This window comes from Callithrix jacchus, chromosome 3, assembly GCF_049354715.1.
Source record: "Callithrix jacchus isolate 240 chromosome 3, calJac240_pri, whole genome shotgun sequence".
Lineage (NCBI taxonomy): Eukaryota > Metazoa > Chordata > Mammalia > Primates > Cebidae > Callithrix > Callithrix jacchus.
In genome coordinates, this window is record NC_133504.1 from 43,470,902 (window position 1) to 43,493,532 (window position 22,631).

At 44.2% G+C, this 22,631-nt stretch overlaps 1 protein-coding gene across 10 annotated transcripts in view; it reads right to left on the reverse strand.

Moving 5' to 3' along the window:
* The window catches only part of TRIM2 (tripartite motif containing 2), a 200,448-nt gene that overhangs the window by 138,407 nt on the left and 39,410 nt on the right, over positions 1-22,631 (reverse strand). For 6 of the 10 annotated variants that reach the window (XM_035292840.3, XM_008992588.5, XM_008992589.5 and 3 more), the window contains exon 1: positions 5,844-5,961. The exons of the other annotated variants lie outside the window; for them this stretch is intronic. The gene's annotated coding sequence lies outside the window, so the exon portion shown is untranslated. Of the gene's footprint in view, positions 1-5,843; positions 5,962-22,631 lie in introns of those variants that run through there. 10 annotated transcript variants of the gene reach the window in all.

Here is a 22,631-nt window from a genome sequence, read left to right on the forward strand (position 1 = left end):
AAAAATAATCAAAATGCAAGGGATTATGAATGTAAACCACATCAGTGTTCCGTTACTCTAGTTAGGGAGGCTCTGGGTGCACCAAGGCCACCAGGCTCCCTGCTCCTTACATGTCTTCAGGGACCTGTCCACTATTTTTCCTGATTCCATTGTGTTAGATCTTCGGCTGCTGGACGTCAGTTTTCCCAGGGTTTTTTACGAAATGGGCCTGGTGAACAAATTACTCCAGTCTTGTCAAATCCTAGGAAGAAGGAATTGATGCTGGATCTTCTAAAAGAACACATTTCTTCCTGTGTGTGGATACGGTTCTCAGTCCCCACCCACTGCTTCAGATGTGTTCCCAGCCGCAGACCTTGCCTTGCAGGCTCATACTTTTGGAATGTATGGAAACTTTAAATGTTCTCTGCTTGGAATCCTCTGAAGCATCATCTAGAAACTTCCATCAGGATGGAATTGGTGTTCCATCTGAAAGGGAAAAGGAACGACCCCATGCCAAGCACGATGGAGGGCAGGCTACATGTTTTAGCTTTCCTTTCTCATCATAGCCCGATAAGGCAGACAGTATCGTTCCCATTTTCAGGTGGGGAAAACAAGAACTGGAGAGGGTAAGTGACTTGCCCAAGGTCACTATGAGTCAACCAGTAGATCTGGGACTCCAGTTCAACTCTGTTTGACCTATGTTCTGGTCTTGACACATACAGGATATTATATTTTTCTTTTTGTTTTTTTTTTTCTGAGACGGAGTTTCACTGTTGTTACCCAGACTGGAGTGCAATGGCACGATCTCGGCTCACTGCAACCTCCGCCTTCTGAGTTCATGCAATTCTCCTGCCTCAGCCTCCCGAGTAGCTGGGACTACAGGTGCGCACCACCATGCCCAGCTAATTTTTGTATTTTTAGTAGAGATGGGGTTTCACCTTGTTGACCAGGATGGTCTCAATCTCTTGATCTTGTGATCCACCCGCCTCGGCCTCCCAAAGTGCTGGGATTATAGGCGTGTTCCACCACACCCGGCCGAGGATATTATATTTTTCACACAATTTACTATGAAAATTTTAGATAAACACAATTTTTAGATAAATAAGTTTTAGATTTATGTATTATTTATTAAATAGTAAAATTATTATAATTTTCGATAAAGGATGCATTCAACAGCCAGATGTGGCAGCTCACACCTATAATCCCAGCACTTTGGGAAGCCAAGGTGGGCAGATCACCTGAGGTTGGGAGTTTGAGACCTGCCTGACCAACATGGAGAAAACCCGTTTCTATTAAGAATACAAAATTAGCCAGGCATGGTGGCACACCTGTAGTCCCAGCTACTCGGGAGTCTGAGGCAGGAGAATCGCTTGAATCTGGGAGGCGGAGGTTGCCACTGCACTCCAGCCTGGGCAACAAGAGCGGAGATCTATCTCAAAAAAAGAAAAAAGACCACATTCAAGTTGGTTACTTTACACAAGAAGTACACTTCTAAGTACCCAACTTGAATGTATCATTACCTCCTGTGAAAATGTACTTTTCTTTTGAGACAAGGTCCAGGCTGGAGTGCACTGGCTCAATCATAGCTCACTGCAGCCTCTACCTCCCAGGCTCAAGTGATCCTACTGCCTCAGCCTCCTGAGTAGCTGGGAACACAGGTATGTACCACCATGCCAGGCTAATTTTTTATTTTTATATTTTAGAGACAGGGTTTCACTATGTTGCTCAGGCTGGTCTTGAACTTTTGGCCTAAAGCGATCCTCCCACCTTGGCCTCCCAAAGTGCTGGCACTACAGATGTGCCCCACGGCACCCGGTCAGAAGTGGACTTTTCAAACCACACACAAGACCTATCTATTATTCCTGGATGAGCCTTCAACATGGATAAGCATGTTCAGCAAGGAGCTCAAGGGTGATTTAAAATCATGTTTAACATACGGTTCATGAGTTCCTCAAGGTGAGATTTCCATCAGATCTAAAGTCATAGATTAGAAGCTAGAATGGATGTTGAATATCACACCTCAGGACAGATAGAAAACCGTGACCCCGAGGGACTCCCTTTTCCAGAGCCGCCTGCTGGCCAGTCCTGGATAAAGACCAGAAAGCTGATGTCCAGCCTGCCACTCTTTCCACGACACTGCATTCTCTTACCATTTCCTTTCTCCAATGTCACCAGTAAATCAGAGAGACATTTGGTAAACTTAGATGGCACTTAGGACTGTCGCTGGGTGCTGGTAGTAATCATGATAAAATAATTAATATTTGTTGAGCATTTGCTGCGTGCTGAGTGCTGTATAAGGAACTTCAGGATGTTACCACATTTAAACCTCACAGTCATCCAGTGAAATAGATTGTCATCCCCATTATTTGGCTGAAGATTCAGTAACTTGCCCAATAACATACAAGTAAAACAACAAAAGTGAGGCTCGACTCCAGGTTTGTCTGAATCAAAGCTCTTGCTCTTAACCCTGTGTTTGTTGTTGTTGTTGTTGTTGTTGTTGTTTTGAGACAGAGTTTCACTCTTGATACCCAGGCTGGAGTGCAATGGCATGATCTCAGCTCACCGAAACCTCTGCCTCCTGGGTTCAAGCGATTCTTCTGCCTCAGCCTCGCGTGTAGCTGGGATTGCAGGTATGTGCCACCAGGCCTGGCTAATTTTGTATTTTTAGTAGAGATGGGGTTTCTCCATGTTGGTCAGGCTGGTCTCGAACTCCCGACCTCAGGTGATCCGCCTGCCTCAGCCTTCCCAGGTGCTGGGATTACAGGCATGAGCTATCACACTCAGCAACCCTGTGTTTTTAACCCCGTGTTCTTTGGCTTCTGCCTCAGTGTGCCATCCGTCCCCCCATCAGCCATCACACTGCATAGCATAGGCCCATCAGCGCAGCTGGCCCTTCCTGGTATTTAGCAAATTTTACAGATAAGGAAATTGGGCACAGAGAGGTTAGGGAGCTTGCACAAAGTTACACAGTGAGTAAGTGACCTGAAGTATGAATCATGAGGACGGTGTGATATTGTGATTTATAATAAGAAATATATATGTGACCTTGTCTCTGCTTCCTGGCACATAGTTCTTAAAACCTTTGGAACTGGCTGAGCGTGGGGGCATGCACCTGTAATCCCAGCACTTTGGTAGGCTGAGGTGGGAGGATCGGTTGAGCCCAGAGGGTTGAAGCTGCTGTGAGCCCTGATCCTGCCACTGCACTCCAGCCAGGGTGACAGAGAAAGACCCTGTCTCAAATTTAAAAAAGAAAGAAAGAAAACCCTTGGAATGTACAAAGTGATTAGCCTATATGCTAATGAGATGACTGATGATGGAGGGCTCCAGGATTGCCTCTGGAGGAGGGCTGGTTGCCAGGGGACCCAAGCATGTGATTAGAGAGTTGGAACTTTCAGCCCCATTCTCCCTACTCCACCCATGCACACCCCCTGACCCTGTTTCCAGGGAGCAAAGAGGGGCTGGAGGTTGCCTCAATCACCGATGGCCAATGATTTGATCAATCATGCCTTTGTAATGAGGCCTCCATAAAAACCCAAAGGAGCGGGTCTGGAGGGCTTCTGGATAGCTTAACACATGGAGATACTGGAAGAGTGGCACCTGGAGAGGGCACAGAAGCTCTGAGACCCCTCCATAGCCATCTCTTCACCTGGCTGTATGTATTCATTCATCTGTATTCTTTGTAATACCTCTTATAATAAACTTGTGAATGTAATTAAACGCTTCCCTGAGTTCTGTGAGCCATTCTAACAAAAGAGTGACCTCAAGAAGTCAATCTCTGACTTACAGCACAAAGTTAGACAAAGTTACACAGCTTGTAATCTACCCAAGGAGAGATCGTGGGAAGTTCCCATGGATAGCCAGCTGGTCAGAAGCACAGGTGACAACCTTCAGCTTGCAACTGGGCCTCAGAAGTCAGTCAGCTTGGTAGGACTAAGCCCTTAAACCTCGGGGGTCTGCACTCACTGCTGTTAGTGTCAGAACTGAATTAAACTGTGGGACACCCAGTTAGGTGGGAAGGTGAGAATGCACTGACCTAACCAAACGGGATTTGTGAAGCCTGTGGTGGGCCTGGAGGGTGAATGATGCAGGCCAGTCCTTTCCCTTTGGAGCCTCCACCCTACCTGGGAGAGTCAAAAGTTCACAGGGAGAGTCAGAAGTTCCATTCCTTGTCCGGACCTCCCTGTGGGGCGACTCATCCCTCTTCAGGACTCTAGGACCACTCCAGGAGGCCTTGGCCTTACTTAGAGACTGTCTGGGCCAGGCACGGTGGCTCACGCCTGTAATCCTAGCACTTTGGGAGGCTGAGGTGGGTGGATCACCTGAGGTCAGGAGTTCAAGACCAGCCTGGCCATCATGGTGAAACCCCATCTTTATTCTAAAAAAAAAAAAAGAGAGAGAGAGAATGTTTTCTTTCTTTCTTTCTTTTTTTTAAGAAGGGGTTTCACCATGGTGGCCAGGCTGGTCTTGAACTCCTGACCTTAGGTGATCCACCCACCTCGGCCTCCCAAGGTGCTAGGATTACAGGCATGAGCCACAGCACCCGGCCAGAGACTGTCTGTTTTCATACAATAGGCTCAAGCATTTGTGTTGCTTGGGGTCAAATTCATTTGAATAATAACCTTTCTATTCTGACTTAATACCTCCCGGAGCCACAAACAGCATGATGGCTTTAAACAAGGTGTACCTGGATAATTGATACAAGTCGTGGGGATCTGGAGAGGCAGGGAGACTTTCAAAGTACTCGAAGTATTAAAGTCCCCTGGTTCACCTTTAGCTTTATCTAAAAATTAAACCTCACCTTTTCATTGTATCAGGCTCCTGCTGATATCAAACACAGACCTCAAGTTCACTGACTCAGCACCACTAGGCTCACCTGATCCAAGCTGCCCTAGGTACCTCTATTGTTCAGTAGGAGGCAGGACTTTCTGTAGCCATTCCTGGTACTCTAAATGTTGCAGCCCCCTCCCCACTTTGCAGGTCCTAACGACGACACAACCCCTCCCTTGCCTGCTTCTCACCCCCGGAGCTGTGACAGGTGCCTCACTCAGCACCAAATGGGCCAGCCAAGAGGATAAAGCAGGCCCCAGTCTTTGTTGGTTTTCCACCCTCCCCCATTCACACCCCAGAAACCAGCGAGCACCCCGAGGTGTGGCTGGCCGAGCCCACGTCAGGCTTCACCCCCCACTCACATGGTGTCCCAGGCTCTGCTGACTTCTCACTTGGGTAGTCAAGGACAAACGGTCTATTTGCCTGGGGCTATTCCTTCATTCCACAGCCTCACTGCAGAGGGCCATAGTACCCTTTGAGCACTTTTATGGGGCAGTAAAACTTTACAGCCTCCTGCCAGCTCGAAACCGTTCCCACATTTCTGAATAGACCTATTTATAACATGGGAGACTACTACGGTTTGCCCTTTGAAAATACTGGCAGATATTAGGTCCTTTCAAATGGAGTCGACTGAGTTACATCGGCTAGCAGCTGGCTTGAAACCCCGGAGAGGCACAGCTAAGCTCCTGACTGTGATTAGCTAAGTTAAGAAATAAAATGGCATTTGAGTCTCACAACATCACTGCAACTGGCCTTAAGCTTTGCCACATTCATGTTGCTTTGGTGTCAAATCCGGCTGTGACTCTCCCGCGATTTTTTTGCTTCCTTGCTCCCTTCCTGCCGGGGTTGATGGAGCTCACTGTGAGCTTTGTCAGCAAATCCCAAATCCCAGTGAACCGGTCTTTTCTTTCATCTTCAGCCGGCAAGAAATTAAAACCAGGAAAAAGTAGCAACTCAATCACAACTTCTTTCTCCCAGCCCCGGATTACCCAGCTGGCCCAGAAAAAGAATAATCACACATTTCGAAGCGTCCTTACCTGCGTTCCATAACGGCCACTCCTGTGCATCAAAGACCAGTGTCAGCCTCCTCGGATCTGGGGACTCAGCTCCCTGCAGCCCGCAGACAATTGGGCCCATTATAGTCATCAAGCTGCCGAGTTAAAGGGTGGCCCTTACTAAAATATAAACAGCTTGTCAGCACAAGCCAAAGGGGCGGGGCGGCAGAATCAGGGGACAATGGGAGCCAATGATCAGCCTCTTTGGCCTCTGTTTGCTTAAGATATTGTGTTTCATTCCGAAGAGGGAAGACGGGAATGAGAAAGAGTAAGGGCCGAGTTCTCATCTTTACAGCCCCCAGTAGGAAAAGCGTCCAAGTTGAAAAGTTTAAATCACTGCCCACAGAAGACCAATTTCAGGAAAGGGTTTGTACACTGCGCACATAATAATATGTATTTTTAAAGCCACAGGCATTTATGTTGCATTAGCTATCTTTGTCTTCCTGGGTATATACATGTAGTATTCATAAGGTCCAAAGAACAAAAGCCAAGGAAGTTAGTTTGATGACATGCTTATTTTATTGAACACACTATCTGATCAGAAGCATTCACCTCACCTACAGAGCAAATGCTTGTTTGATTGGTACATCTTTATTTTTTATTTTTATTTATTTTTTTTATCGAGACAGAGTCTCTCTGTTGCCCAGGCTGGAGTACAGTGGCACTGTCTCGGCTCACTGCAACTTCCACCTTCCGAGTTCAAGTGATTCTCCTGCCTCAGCCTCCTGAGTAGCTGGGATTAAAGGAATGCACCACCATGCCTGGTGAATTTTTGTATCTTTTAGTAGAGATGGGGTTTCACCATGTTGGCCAGGCTGGTCTCGAACTCCTGGCTTCAAGTGATCTGCCTACCTTGGCCTCACAAAGTGCTGGGATTACAGAAGTGTGCCAACGAATCCGAACACTTTTTTTCTTTTCTTTTTTATTATTATTTCTATTTATTTTTTTTTTTTTTAAAGAAGGGGTTTCACCATGTTGGTCAGGCTGGTCTTGAACTCCTGACCTCAGGTGATCCGCCCACCTTAGCCTCCAAAGTGCTTGGATTACAGGCATGAGCCACCATGTCCAGCCTACTTTTTTTTTTTTTGAGACAGAGTTTCACTGTTGCTACCCAGATTGGAGTGCAATGGCACTATCTTGGCTCACCACAACCTCTGCCTCCTGGGTTCAAGCAATTCTCCTGTCTCAGCCTCCTGAATAGCTGGGACTACAGGCGCGCACCACCATGCCCAGCTAATTTTTGTATTTTTAGTACAGACAGGGTTTCACCATGTCGACCAGGATGGTCTCAATCTGTTGACCTCGTGATCCACCTGCCTCAGCCTCCCAAAGTGCTGGGATTATAGGCGTGACCCACCACGCCCGGCCCCCCTTTTTTTTTTTTTTGAGACAAAGTCTTGCTGTGTTGCCCAGGCTGGAGTGCAGTGGGGTGATCTTGGCTCACTGCAAGATTGGTACATCTTTAGAACCCAGAGAGATGGACTTATTTGATGACTAAATCAGCAAAACAGCTCACATTTGATGTGCCTATGTTCTTCTTCGTGTGTGTGTGTGTGTGTGTGTGTGTGTGTAGAGATGGGGGTCTCATTATATCGCTCAAGCTGGAAATTCACAGGGACAATCATTGTGCACTGCAGCCTCAAACTCCTGGGCTCAGGTCATCCTCCTGCTTCAACCTCCCTAGTAGCTGGGATTATAGGCTTGCACCTGTAATCATGCCAGACCATGAGCATTTAATTTGATCAAACAAATCAGAAGTTCAGTATATTTGGAAGAAGGCAGGACAGCCATGGCTTCTTTCTGTCCCCCAAACTTAACTAAATTCCATTTTTAAAGCTACTACACCAGCTTAACCTTCCAATACCCTTTGATAATAACCAAGAACCAGAAAATGAACTGTAGGGTTTTTTTTCCCTTAAGTAATTTCTAAATAATACACTGAAGTAAAAACAAAGTTAAGAGCTATTTGGTTGATTGTGTGGCATTGAATAAATTAAAGGCATACAGACTGTGAAAAGTACAGTCATTACATTTTGGAATAGTTTCATCATTTATACAGCGATATAGCAGTTATCAAAATGAACACAGTGGTTGTCAAAATGAATTCTCAGAGAAAAATGTTGAAATATATTTATTTTCCATAAACTTTTTCTCAAGCCCTTCTGATGTGATCATAAAAATAATAATCCCAAAATGCCATCTTTTCTAATCTATGTTAGTCTGACATGATTCTTCCACTGGTGTTTAATTTGTATTAAAGTAAAATTCCTCCAGAACCTTTTCTAAATGATGTATGAGGTTCCTTCTGGCCCTTGTATCCTTCTAATTATTCTAAAGAGCTGTTACTTCCATACTTTCACAGCTTTGACTTTAAGGTACAAGTTACCTTCATGAAAGAATCTAGTTTTCTTCTAAAATGTGTGAACCCAGAAAAAGACAGATCTCAGTTAACTTAGAAAGTTTATTTTTCCAAGGTTGAGGATGTGCCTGTGAAACGGCCTTCACAAGTGTTAGGATCCTGTCATTTTAAAAAGCTTCAGGACACTATCAGCAACCAAAGGAAAAAAATAGATAAATTGGAACTTCATTAAAATTAAAACTTTTTTTCTTTTTTATTTTTTTGGTTTTTAGAGACAAAGTCCCACTCTGTCACCCAGGCTGGAGTGCAGTGGCCAGATCATAGCTTCATGGCTCACTGCAGTTTTGATGTCCAGTCCTCAAGCCATCTTCCTGCTCCAGCCTCCCAAAGTGCTGGGATTACAGACATGAACCACAGCACATAGCCAAAATTAAGACCTTTTGTGCTTTAACGAACATTATCAAGAAAGTGAAAGACAACCTATAGAATGGGAGAAAATATTTGCAAGTAATATATCTGATAAGGTTCTAGTATCCAGCATATATTTTTTAAACTCCTGTGATTCAACAACAAAAAGACAAACAACCCAACCAAAGGCAGACGAAGGTCTTAAATAGATATTTCTCCAAAAATAATATATAAATGTCCAACAAACACATGGAAAGATGCTCAACATTAGTCTTTAGGAAAATGTAAATCAAAAACACAATGAGGCCAGGTGCGGTGGCTCACACCTGTAATCCCAGCACTTTGGGAGATGAGGTAGGTGGATCATTTGAGGTCAGAAATTCAAGACCAGCCTGGCCAACTGGCAAAACCCTGTCTCTACTAAAAATACAAAAATTAGCCGAGTGTGGTGGTGCATGCCTATAATCCCACTTGGTAGGCTGAGGCAGGAGAATCGCTTGAACTCAGGAGGCAGAGTTTGCAGTGAGCTGACACCATGCCATTGCACTCCAGCCTGGACAACAGAGCAAGACTATGTCTCAAAAGAAAAAAACAAAACAACGCCAAAAATCCAAATGAGTCTAGGCATGGTGGCTCATACCTGCAATCCCAGGAATTTGAGAGGCTGAGGTGGGAGGATCACTTGAGCCCACGAGTTAGAGATTAGCCTGGGTAACATGGTGAGACCCCATCACTATTAAAAAATAATAACAATAATAGGCCAGGCGTGGTGGCTCACACCTGTAATCCTAGCACTTTGGGAGGCTGAGGCAGGTGGATCATGAGGTCAGGAGATCAAGACCATCCTGGCTAACATGGTGAAACCCCATCTCAACAACAAAAAGTAATAATAACAATAATAAAGAAAAAAGAAAAAAACACAATGAGGTGCTACTTTGCACCTTCTAGAATAGCTACAATATTTTTTTAATAAAAAGGAAGAAAACGAGTGTTTAGGGGGATATGGAGAAATGAGAACCCTTGTACATTATTGGTGAAATGTCCAATGGATCAGCTGCTGTGGGAAATAGCTCTACAGTTCTTCAAAAAGCTAAACAGAATTACCATGTGACCAAGCAATTCTACTTCTGGATAGATACCTAAAACAATTGAAAACAGGCGCTCAAACAAATATGTGTACATCCCATGTTCACAGCAGCACTAATCACAATAACCAAAGGATGGAAACAGCCCAAATGTCCATCAACAGATGCATGGATAAACACATTGTGGTAATACATACAATGGAATATTATTCAGCTATAACGAGAAATGGAGTTCTACAACAAAGATGAATCCCTAAAACATTCTGCTAAATGAAAGAAGCTAGACACAAAAGTCACATATTGTATGATTATGGGCCACATAGGGAGACCCCCTCTTCTAAAACAATTTTTAAAATTAGCTGGCTGGCCGGGCATGGTGACTAATACCTGTAATCCCAGCACTTTGGGAGGCAGATTACTTGAGGCCAGGAGTTCAAGACCAGCCTGGTCAAAATGGAGAAACCCCATCTTTATCAAAAATACAAAAATTAGCTGGGCATGGTGAGGGTGCCTGTAATCCCAGCTATATGGGAGGCTGAGACAGGAGAGTAGCTTGAACTCAGGAGGTGGAGGTTGCAGTGAGCAAAGATCATGCCACTGTACTTCAGCCTCGGTGACAAAATGAGACTCCACCTCAAAAAAAAAAAAAATGTAGCTGGCCACGGTGGGGTCTGCCTGTAGTCCCAGCTATTCCCTAGGCTGAGGTAGGAGGATCACTTGAGACCAAGAATTTGAGGCTTCAGTGAGCTATGATGGTGCCACTGCACTCCAGCCTGGGCAACCAGAGCAAGACCCTGTTTCTACAAATGATAAAAGTAAAAAATAAATAAAAAGAGGATTTATTAAATTAATTCATCCATTATATTTATGCATCACTCAGCATCTATTAAGTCCCAGGCACTGTGAGGCAGGTGGGTGCAAGTAGACCTGCTCACACCCTTTCTATGGAAGGTAAGGCAGAATGCTGTTTTCCAATGCAAAAGAAAAAAATAACTGACTAAGATTTATTAAGAAGCATTTTAAATGTCAAAAAATATAAGTGTAGGTCAGGCACAGGTCGGCAACAAGGCAGAAAGCCACTCTGCAAGCAAACAGATTCTTCATAATATTAATAGATATCATTCCTACCCTCTATAAACTGTTTGACATTCTACTACTTCTTTTTTTTTTGAGATGGAGTTTACAACTTCTTCTTTTTTTTTTTTTTTTTTTGAGACGGAGTTTCACTCTTGTCATCTAGGCTGGAGGGCAATGGCATGATCTCCGCTCACTTCAACCTCTGCCTCCCGGGTTCAAGTGATTCTCCTGCCTTAGCCTTCCAAGTAGCTGAGATTACAGGCACCTGCCAGCCTGGCTAATTTTTTTTCGTATTTTTAGTAGAGACAGAGTTTCACCATGTTGGCTAGGCTGGTCTCACACTCCTGGCCTCAAGTGGCCTGCCCGCCTTAGCCTCCCAAAGTGCTGGGATTGCAAGCATAAGCCACCAGGCCTGGCTGAGTCTACTACTTCTTTCAGCATATATTTCATTAAAAATCAATCAAGAAGAGAGAGATTCACAAATTCTTATCTGGGAAGGACTATATTTGAACTCTTATTATAAGTAAACCCCTTGGAAGTTTGAAACAGGAAATGAACTGAGAACAAGGAGGAAGAGGAGACTTTGAAAACAAAAAGAAGGCTTTTCCAGGAATTTCATCAAGAAAACACAACTCTGTAGAGCTGAAACTGTCTGGCAAAGCTATTTCACACATCCCTAAGGGCCTATTTCTTTCCTCACCACCATATCACTTAGCATTGGCCTATTGCTGTTATTAAAAATAATACACAAAATAATTAGAGGCAGATGTGTGTTCTTTTAAAAGATGGGGATATGACATCACTTCTTTCTAAATTTCAAACCATTAGATTATGCAATTCAGAAAATTGCAACATGCCCTTTGAGAATGCTCATCATCTAATTAAAATTTTACCCTTGATCCAAAACAGCTTCCTCTTAGTCATCCAACTCCTGGCAACCTGAAGCTTCAATTACCCATAAGCAGAGCTTCACCAAACCCATCTAAAGAGCCGAAGCCCAATTAACTGACTTAGCTCAATATCCAGTACTGCACTAATTATCAAGTCCCTGATTTGCCAACATACAAAACACTTAACCAGGGGAAAACATTAAATTGCTTACTGATTTTTAAAAAATGATATACACATAAAACTATATTCTCATGTCAAGAGACCATATATGATATGGTGAATGGAACTGGGTGAAGTCACAACAGAGTGACTCTGTCACAACAGAGGCCCTTTGGATAATATATGGATGAATGATGTATTAGTCCATTTTTACTCTGCTGATAAAGACATACCCAAGACTGGGAAGAAAGGGAGGTTTAATCTGACAGTTTCACATGGCTGGGGAGGGCTTGTAATCATGGGGAGGTCTTGTAATCATGGCAGAGGGTGAAAGGTGCTTATTACATGGTGGCAGCAAGAGAGAATGAGGAGGAAGCAAAAGCAGAAACCCCCGATAAACCCATCAGATCTCGTGAGATTTATTCACTATGACGAGAATAGCACGGGAAAGACCCGCCCCCATGATTCAATTACCTCCCCCTGGGTTCCTCCCACAACACATGGGAATTCTGGGAGATACAATTTAAGTTGAGATTTGGGTGGGGACACAACCAAACCATATCAAATGCTCAGAATTCTTAAGTCTCAAATAATTCTGGAAATCACAGATCTCTAAGCCTAAATTATGTGTTTTTAAATCTTTTAATTTCTTTTTTAAAGTAATAAAAAGAACATTGTCTTAGCCCATTTGGGCTGTTATAACAAAATACCATAAGCTGGGTGGCTTAGAAACCACTGGAATTTATGTCCTATAGTTCTGGAGGCTGGAAGTCCAAGATTAAGGTACTGGCAGATTCCACATTGCCAAGGGCCTATTTTCTAATTAACAGACAGCTGTCTTTTTGCCACCCTCACAGGGTAGAAGGGGCAAGAAAGCTCTCAGATCTCCCACTCTCTCTCTCTCCTTTTTTTGAGACAGTTTCACTGGTATTGCCCAGGCTAGAGTGCAGTGGCCCAATCTCAGCTCATTAGAACTTCTGCCTCCTGGGTTCAAGTGATTCTCCTGCCTCAGCCTCCTGAGTAGTTGGGATTACAGGCATCCACCATCATGCCCAGCTAATTTTTTGTATTTTTAGTAAAGATGGGGTTTCACCATGTTGGCCAGGCTGGTCTCAAACTCCTGACCTCAGGTAGTCCACACACCTCGGCCTCCCATAGCTCTGGGTTTACAGTTGTGAGCCACTCAGGTCTCTTTTATAAGAGCACTAATCCCATTCATGAGGGCTCTGCCCTCATGACCTCATCACCTCCCAAAGGCCCCACCTCCTAAAACCATCACCTTCAGTGATGGATTATGGGAGGACACAAACACTGAGTCCACAGCAGATGCACAGGCAGCATGGCTTGATAAAGAGGGTAGCTAGAGACTTAGCCTTCAGTGACACCAAGGAGCTTTGTAAACAGAAGGAATGAAAGCTGCAATCTTTCTTGGCTTTGACAGGCTTTTGATTTTGTTTTTCTTAGCTGTTCCTCAGTGCATTGCAAATTATGGATAAAAAATACTCTTAGGTCAGCTCACAACCTGTTAAAGAGACATAAAGTTCTAAACTCATTCCATTCAACTTATTAACTATGTGGAAGCTCCATGCGTATTATTCTACATAATTCCTGTGTATTTCTTTAAGAAAGAAAGTGATGGCAAGGCCTAAAGTCAGTTTCATATGTAGTCAAGCGTGATGCTGCTAACCACACATCAACACAATCTGGACTTCTGTTTTTCCAAACATGCTAATGGGTTTTTTAATGACTCCTACAGTTTTTTGCTCTGTCCCCATATGACCAATGGCCCACACATGTAAAAGGATGCCTAAAGTTAGGCTGCAGCCATGGAACACAGAACAGTAAATTGGCTTCACTGGAGGACCAAGTAATGGCCTGGGACCCCTTTGCTCATCCCCAACCCATTGAGGTAAACCATGACTAATTTTAACACCACTAAGGTTTTCTATTTGTTGGGAGAGATCATAAGGGGATTTGCTGAAAACCTAGTTCAGAATTAATCCCAGGACCCATACAAAGAGTTTCTCACACCATCACCCAAGATCCAAGAGTGATGCAACATTTCATCAGTAACCCTGATGGAAGAAAATGTACCATTAATTTTGAAAAAGCTACCAGCTGAGCCACCCCTTTGAAAGTGTGAGCAGCTCCTAGTAATAATGGTAATGACACGTATAGAGCATTCATTATGTGCTGAGTACTGTTCTAAAGCATGCATATGTAGAGACTCACTTAATGCTCACAGTTAACCCCAGGCATATGTATTCACACTCATTCTGCAGACAAGGAACCTGAAACTTTATCTTTTTATGCTTTTTTTTTTAAGAGACAAGGTCTTGCCCTGTCCCACAGCCTGGAGTACCGTAGTGTCATCATAGCTCACTGCAGCCTTGGGCTCAGACAATCCTCCCGCCTCAACCTCCTAAGTAGCTGGAACTATAGGCAAGTACCACTGCACCCAGCTTGTGTGTGTGTGTGTGTGTGTGTGTGTGTGTGTGTGTGTGTGTGTGTATGTGTGTGTGTGCTAGGAATGGGGTCTTGCCATGTTGCCCAAGCTGTTCTCACACTCCTGGGCTCAAGCCATCCTTCTGCTCAGCCTCCCAAAGTGCAGGAATTACAGATGTGAACCACCCTGCCCAGTCAATGTTCATTAACTTCTCAAAGTTTCAGTTTCCTGGCCAGGCGCAGTGGCTCACGCCTGTAATCCTAGCACTTTAAAAGGCTGAGGCAGATGTATCACTTGAGGCTAGGTGTTTGAGACTACACTGGCCAACATGGCAAATTCCCATCTTTATAAAAAATACAAAACGTAGCCAGGCATGGTAGTGCATGCCTGTAATCCCAGCTACTTGGGAGGCTGAAGCATGAGAATTGCTTGAACCTGGGAGGCAGAGATTTCAGTGAGATGAGATTGTGCCACTGCATTCCAGCCTGGGCAACAAACCAGGACCCCATCTTTAAAAAAAAGAAGTTAATGAACATGTTCAGCTAGGTAGAAATGGTCAAATACCAAGAGAATAAAGTCTAACAGGATTCGTTCAGAGAACGAAGAACAAACAGCAGAAATAAAATCTAGTGGTAGAACTAAGGGCAGTAGCAGTGAAAATACCTGGCAGCCTCTCCTCATTTCCGGAGCTGCCGTAAAATATTACTATGAGCTTCAAACAACACAAAGGTAGGGCTCCTGCTGGAGGCTCTGAGGCAGAACCTGCCTCTTTCCTAGCTTTGGTGGCTGCCAGCAATCTTTTCTTTTTCTTTTTTTCTTTTGAGACTGGGTCTCACTTTGTCCCCCAGGCTGGAGTATAGTGGTGCAATCTCAGCTCACTGCAGCCTCGCCTTCCAAGCTCAGATGATCCTCTCACCTCAGCCTCCTGAGTAGCTGGGACCACCACAGGTGCATGCCATCACACCCAGCTAATGTTTATGTTTTTTGTAGAGATGGGGTTTGGCCAGTTTTCCCAGGCTGCTCTCCTGGGCTCAAGCAACCCACTGCCCCAGCCTCCCAAAGTGTTGGGATAACAAGCCTGAGCACCATGCCTAGCTGCAGGAATTCTAAGTGTTCCTGGGCTTGTAGTTGCATCACTCCCATCTCTGTCTCTCTTCACATGGCCTTTCCCCTACAGTGTCTCTCTGTCCTTTTCTGTCTCTGATAAGGACAGTCGCCATTGGACTTAAGGCCCGCTGTAATCCAGGATGAGTTTATCTTGAGATCCTTAGCTTAATTACAATGGCAAAGACCCTTTTTTTTTTCTTTTTTCTTTTTTTGAGACAGGGTTTCACTCTTGTTGCCCAGGCTGAGTGCAGTGGTACAATCTTGACTCACCTCAACCTCCACCTCCTGGATTCAAGCGATTCTCCTGCTCAGTCTCCCTAGTAGCTGGGATTAGAGGCATGTGCCACCATGCCTGGCTAATTTTGTATTTTTAATAGAGATGGGGTTTCTCCATGTTGGTCAGACTGGTCTCGAACTCCTGATCTCTGGTGATCTACGTGCTTTGGCCTCCCAAAGTGCTAGGATTACAGGCGTGAGCCACCCCATCTGGTCAAGACCCTAATTCTAAATAAGGTTACATTTTGAGGTTCTAGGTAGACATATATTCTGGGGACCAGAATTCAATCCACTTCGAAGCCCCAAGAAGTTGCTCCAGGGCAGGAGAGATTTCCTCACATAGGCAAGGGAGACAGAAATAAGTGTAATCAACCCCTAAAGGGAAATAAGCTAAGCAGGAGTTTTTAACAACCACCCCTCGTCTTCAACTTAAGAGAAAACATAGAGGAAAAGAAATTATTTATCAAATCTTAGGAGAAGATGAGCGCTCTCAACTTAAACATTTTGGGAAAATAGGGTAAATTTGGATGCATTTTGACATGAGTGAACACCTGTGAAACCATCACCACAATGAAAATAGGAATATATTCATCATCCCCAAAACTTCCTTCCAGTCCTTCCTGCATCCCCAAGTCCCATCCCCAGGCATCCACAGGAAGTGGTCCTGCTTTCTGCCACTGTTGATTGGTTTGCATTGTCTAAAATTTTATGTACATGGAATCACACAGATTAAACTTTTTGTTTGGTTTCTTTCATTCCATTTAATCATTTTGTGGTTGATCCATGTTGTCGCATAAATAATTAGGTGGAATGAAAATGATGTCATTTTAATTAAGTGGAATGAAAGAAACCAAAATGTTGTTCATTCTTTGTATTACTAAGCAGGGTTTCTTTATATGCACATACCACAATCGGTTTATCCACTCACTTCTTAAAGGAGTTTTAATCAGTGAATACATTTGATAATCTAAGATTAGGGGAGAGATGAGAGAATATGAATGCAAATTTCTGAGAATCTGTGTTTCCTCTTTCTTTCCTTCTTCTTCTTCTTCTTCTTTTTTTTTTGAGACAGAGTTTCCCTCTTGTTACCCAGGCTGGAGTGCAATGACGCGATCTCGGCTCATCGCAACCTCCACCTCCTGGGTTCAGGCAATTCTCCTGCCTCAGCCTCCCGAGTAGCTGGGATTACAGGCACGCGCCACCATGCCCAGCTAATTTTTTGTATTTTTAGTAGAGACGGGGTTTCACCATGTTGACCAGGATAGTCTTGATCTCTTGACCTCGTGATCCACCCTCCTCGGCCTCCCAAAGTGCTGGGATTACAGGCTTGAGCCACTGCGTCCGGCCCTCTCTTTCCTTCTTCACTCTTTCCCCACCTCACTCTTAAATTACATATACTCAGGCTCATGCCCACACTTGCTTCCCCAGCCCTTGTTTTGCATGAGCCATTGGCTGGATGCTGGTTCCTCAATTCCAGGCCATAGCGAAGCATCCCTGGGGGCCCCCAGTGGAAGCCTCATTCAGTTCGTCTGGGCTTCTCAATCAGCCTCTCCCAGTGCTCTCTTTGTATATCCTGGACCCCACATCCCTGTCCTCACTTGCACATCCTTGTCCTTCTCTCAATTTCTTTTGTCACTTGAGTCCCCCACTTCATCTCTCCTACACTTGGATTTGATTCACTGCCTCCTCTGCAACATCTGTGCTCAATTCACCTTGCCCAGAAAGCTCTCTGTGCCTGGCCCCAGACCAAATCTGTCCAATTTTGTGTTTTTGCCAACTATATTTCAGTTATTTGATTAATGGAGGCAGCATAGTAGTGTTTTTTCTTTTTTAAACAGAATCTCACTCTGTCACCCAGGCTGTAGTGCAGTGGCGAGATCTCGGCTCACTGCAACCTCTACCTCCCAGGTTTAAGTGATTATCCTGTCTCAGCCTCCCAAGTAGCTGGGACCTACAGGCGCGTGCCACCAACTGGCTAATTTTTGTAATTTTAGTAGAGATGGGGTTACACCCTGTTGGCCAGGATAGTCTCGATCTCTTAACCTTGTGATCCACCTGCCTCAGCCTCCCAAAGTGCTGGGATTACAGGCATGAGCCACTGTGCCCAGCGTGGTCGTGTTTGAGAGCAGATGCAGAACAAGCCACATACCCACTGTGATTCATGACTGTGCCTATGTTTCCTTATCCACAAAATGGGGACAGTAATAGTTCTACCCCATATGATTGTTGTGAGGATTGAATGAGATGTATTTGTCAATCATTTAGAATAGTGTTTACCATATAGCAATCTTTACATATATTTTCCATGAAATATATAAAAAAATAAGTGTTCAAGTGCTCTTCCTCACCACAAAGAATTCTACTCGCATTCACAGATTTCTTCATTTAAAGATTGTTCATTAAGGACCCCTCTGTAGCAGGCATGCTCCTAAGAGCTGGGGAATACAGCAATGAATACAACATACACAAGTTACATTCTACTGGGGTAGACAGATAGACAATTTCAGATAGACAGCTAAAACTATAGACCCTGTCCTCTAAGTGCTGCCGGGAAAAAAGAGGATTGGGAATTACCAATAGTGGACTTGGGCAGGCTGGTCTGAACCAGAAAGCTGCAATTTTAAATAGGAAGGTCAAGAAAGGCCTCACTGAGAAGCATCTTCTGTGGGAAGATCCAGATGGGCTCAGCAAGTGTGCCGTGAGCTGCCTGGGGAAAGGGCATCCTTGGCAGTGTTTGGAATAGTGAATGCAAAGGCCCAGGGACTCCTGGATCCAGTGCTAAGTGACTGTTTCAAATCAGCTGACTATTATGGGCACAATATGTTCAACTGGCATTAATTCCATTTGTTCTACTTGCCATTAGAATCGCTCCTAACTTTTTTTTTTTTTTTTTTTTTTGAGATAGGGTCTTACTCTGTCACCCTGGCTGGAGTGCAATGGCATGATCCTGGCTCACTGTAGCCTTGACCTTCCAGGCTCAGGTGATCCTCCCACCTCAGCCTCCAGAGTAGCTAGGACTATTGGCACCCACCACCATGCCCAGCTAATCTTTGTATTTTTTTTTGTAGAGACAGGGTTTTGCCATGTTTCCCAGGCTGGTCTCAAACTCCTGAGCTCAAGTGATCCAGCTGCCTTGGCCTCCCAAAGTGTTCAGATTATAGGCGTGAGCCACCACGCCCAGCCCAGATTCTCTTAACCTTCATGTACATTTTCTCCTCAAAAATATTTAGAGATTGATACTTTGATTGCAATTCAGAGCCTTGACACTGTTTGGAACACAGATACAATATTGGTTAGAGTGAAATTCAAATGCAACGATTTGGCCTTGTGGCCCTCTGCTTAAACAATCACCGTGACAAGGGATGCTTGGGGAAGAGTGTGGAGTGAGGAATTGTCCTTGCTGCTTTGGGGTTTCACTAAAAGACTGACCAATTAGATCTGGGCTTGGCAACAAAAAAGGGGATGTGGAGATGGCTGAGGAGCTTCACAGAGAGTAACCGAGATAATAAAAGGGCTGACTGGACAATAAACCCAGAGGGGACATGCTAGGAACTGAGCATGCAACTATGCAGTTTGATAAAGGGAAGCTTCTATGCTTCTACCCATTACTTCTGAGAACAAACTGAAAGAAAACAGGTGTAACTTGCGGCATGATGACTTTAGGGGTGTTTATGAAAAGGAGCTTCTATATACCATAGGATGGCTTGGGTTTTTGTTTTGTTTTGTTTTGAGACGGAGTTTCGCTCTTGTTACCCAGGCTGGAGTGCAATGGCGCGATCTCAGCTCACTGGAACCTCCACCTCCTGGGTTCAGGCAATTCTCCTGCCTCAGCCTGCTGAGTAGCTGGGATTACAGGCACGTGCCACTATGCCCAGCTAATTTTTGTATTTTTAGTAGAGATGGGGTTTCACCATGTTGACCAGGAAGGTCTTGATCTCTTGACCTCGTGATCCACCCGCCTCGGCCTCCCAAAGTGCTGGGATTATAGGCGTGAGCCACCGCGCCTGGCCTGGAAGGCTTGTTAAACATTGCAGACTGTGTAACCCCTAGGCTCGAAAATTACTGAAATGAGGAAGCATATGAAAAAAAAATCCTTTCAACCTTGTTATCAGGCTCACTTATTTTCAGAACTATATCATCATGAAGGAAATCTGTTTGAAAAATAAATAAAAATTATCAACCGATAGCTTAGAATTCCTCTCCAGAATTGTGCCTAAGAACAAAAAATCTGGGTATATTTTCTGAAAGCACAGCTTGTCTGATTCCCAGTGAATCCCCATACATCTCAGTTGTACAACTATGCATTTCTCACTTAAATATTTTAAGTTAGGCCAGGTGCGGTGGCTCACGCCTGTAATCCCAGCACTTTGGGAGGCGGATCAACTGAGGTCAGAGTTCAAGACCAGCCTGACCAACATGGAGAAACCCTGTCTCTACTAAAAATGCAAAATTAGCTGGGTGTGGTGTCACATGCCTGCAATCCCAGCTACTCGGGAGGCTGAGGTAGGAGAGTCACTTGAACCTGGGAGGTGGAGGCTGTGGTGAGCCAATCACGCCATTGCATTTCAGCCTGGATAATAAAAACAAAACTCTGTCTCAAAAAAAAATTTAAGTTTAAAGTTACCCATGTTCCTCATTACCATATTTTTAAGCACCCAGTGGGTGATGGCTGTTCAATTTAAAGTGTTATCTCTTTCTCTGGGACTTCCCAAGACAGGAATAGCCCCCAAGACTGTGTTTGCTCTGTATGATCCTGCTCATAATTAATCCAAGCTAAGCCAATAATTTTTCTCTGTCTATTTAGCCATAGCCGATTGATCTGGGAAAGGGGTTTGTGGAAAACAAGGGAGGCCCCAACTTAAACTAAGCCCATCATTGGATTTTCTGAACAAAAACTAAGGGAAAAGAAGCAATCCTTCTCTGCTGCTTGACTCCATAAGGTATGAGGTCATCAGCTTTAATCATCTGTATTCCTGCCAAGTGAAAGAAGCTAACCTTCACGAGGAGAGAATAAAGCTAAAAGGCATAGAGAAGCAGAAATAAGAGACAGAAGAAAGGATAGCATTCCAGGCTGGGCATGGTGGCTCATGCTTGTAATCCCAGCACTTTGGGAAGCTCAGGTGGTGGATCGCTTGAGGTCAGGAGTTTGAGACCAGCCTGGTCAACAGGGTAAAACCCTGTCTCTACTAAAACACAAAAATTAGCTGGGTGTGGTGGCAGCCACTTGTAATCCCAGCTACTCAGGAGGCTGTGGGAACTCAGGAGGCGGAGTTCACTGCGGAGGTTGCAGTGAGCTGAAATCATGCCACTGCATTTCAGCCTGGGCGACAGAGCGAGACTTCATCTCAAAAAATAAAAAAATAAAAGCATTGCACACCCTGGCTGCAGCTGTTCCTAATGTCCAAATGCATCTCTGTGTCTTGTGAGATGCCCTAGTATTCCCGCCAATGACATCCATCTTTTTTCTGAGTTAGTTTGAGTTTTCTTTCTATGTTTTGTCATGAAAAGATAGCAAACAGTAGATTCTGGAGTCAGAACCCATAACTTACAGGCTTTGAGATTTTGGGCCATTTATTAAAAATCTTTAAGCCTCAATTTCTTCATATGTAAACTGGTGATAATATTAGTGTCCTCGCATAAGCCTTCTGTGAAGAATACAGAGACAAATCATAACATGCACTTAGCACAGTGCCAGGCGCAGAGTAGGTGCTCAGTAAATGTCACCTAGTGTAATGAATGGTACTAAAAGCCAAGTCACACCCACCATCTGCTATTCTATTTGTTTCCATCTCTCTTTCCTGCTCTCATTCCCACATCTTCTCTTACATGTCTTTGGGTACAGAATTCATCTTCTCTTCAGTACTTCCTTTCTAGCAGAAAAACACCCTTCATTCTTGAATCACTAGCTTTCCTGAGAAACTAACTATAACTCACCAATGACAACTGTTTTTCCCAACTCTATCTGCAAGCAGAAAGGAATTTGCTGAGCTTCAAACTTAGATTTTATTATAGGGTTCTGTTACATGCCCATCTGTTATAAACATTCCTCCCCTCCAAGATGGATTTGATTTAAATCAAATCTACATAAATATTTATTTAAATCACTAGTTAGATAAGTTGATCTTCCCCCAAGATATTCATACCGCCTCATACCATCATTCTCTATACCCCACTTCAGTTCAAAACTACATTCTTTTGAGTCTTGAAATGTCATTTCTAAGGAAATGTCTGTTGCATATACTTTAGAGGAAACAACATAAACAAGTCTCCAGTTGGCATATGCTATTGGCATATGGCGTATTACCGATTCGCGTAGCATCAGGTGGCTACAGTGTTCCAGGCATTATTCTGGGTGCTGGACATACAAGGATTAATCAATAATTAAACAAGATGCAAGGTGAGTGCCGTCACAGGGAGGCATAGGCTTGAGAGTCATGGCCGCACAGAGGAAGGGGCCTTTCTCAGCCAAGTTGGGGTATAGGGTGGAGTAGTGGACAAGGGATATTAGGCAGGAAAACTTCCCAGACACCATGATCCCCATTAGAGTGCCTCACGGCCGCATCACAGACAAGTACAAGCCGTGATCCAGATGTGACCACAGCAGGTCACCTTCAGCCAGCTCTGTGGTTTCTGAATCAACAAGCCCAGATATCAGTCACCAATTAGAACATGCCAAGACTTTGCTCTCCTGAAATAGGATAGAGACAGTTCAATACCTTTTGGCTTTTAAAGACCTACCCTATTTCCCCTCCCGTGAATCTCACCCACCAGGGAAACAACTCTTTTGGATTAGATTTCCTGCTTGGCAGTAAAACGTTTCTCATCTCTCAATCACTGGTCTTTCGGTCTTCATTTTATTCTTTACCAAGATGCAAGAAGCCAACAGCATTCTAGTTAGAAATGACCTCTCCAGGCTGGGTGCGGTGACTCATGCCTGTGATCACAGCCTTTTGGGAGGCTGA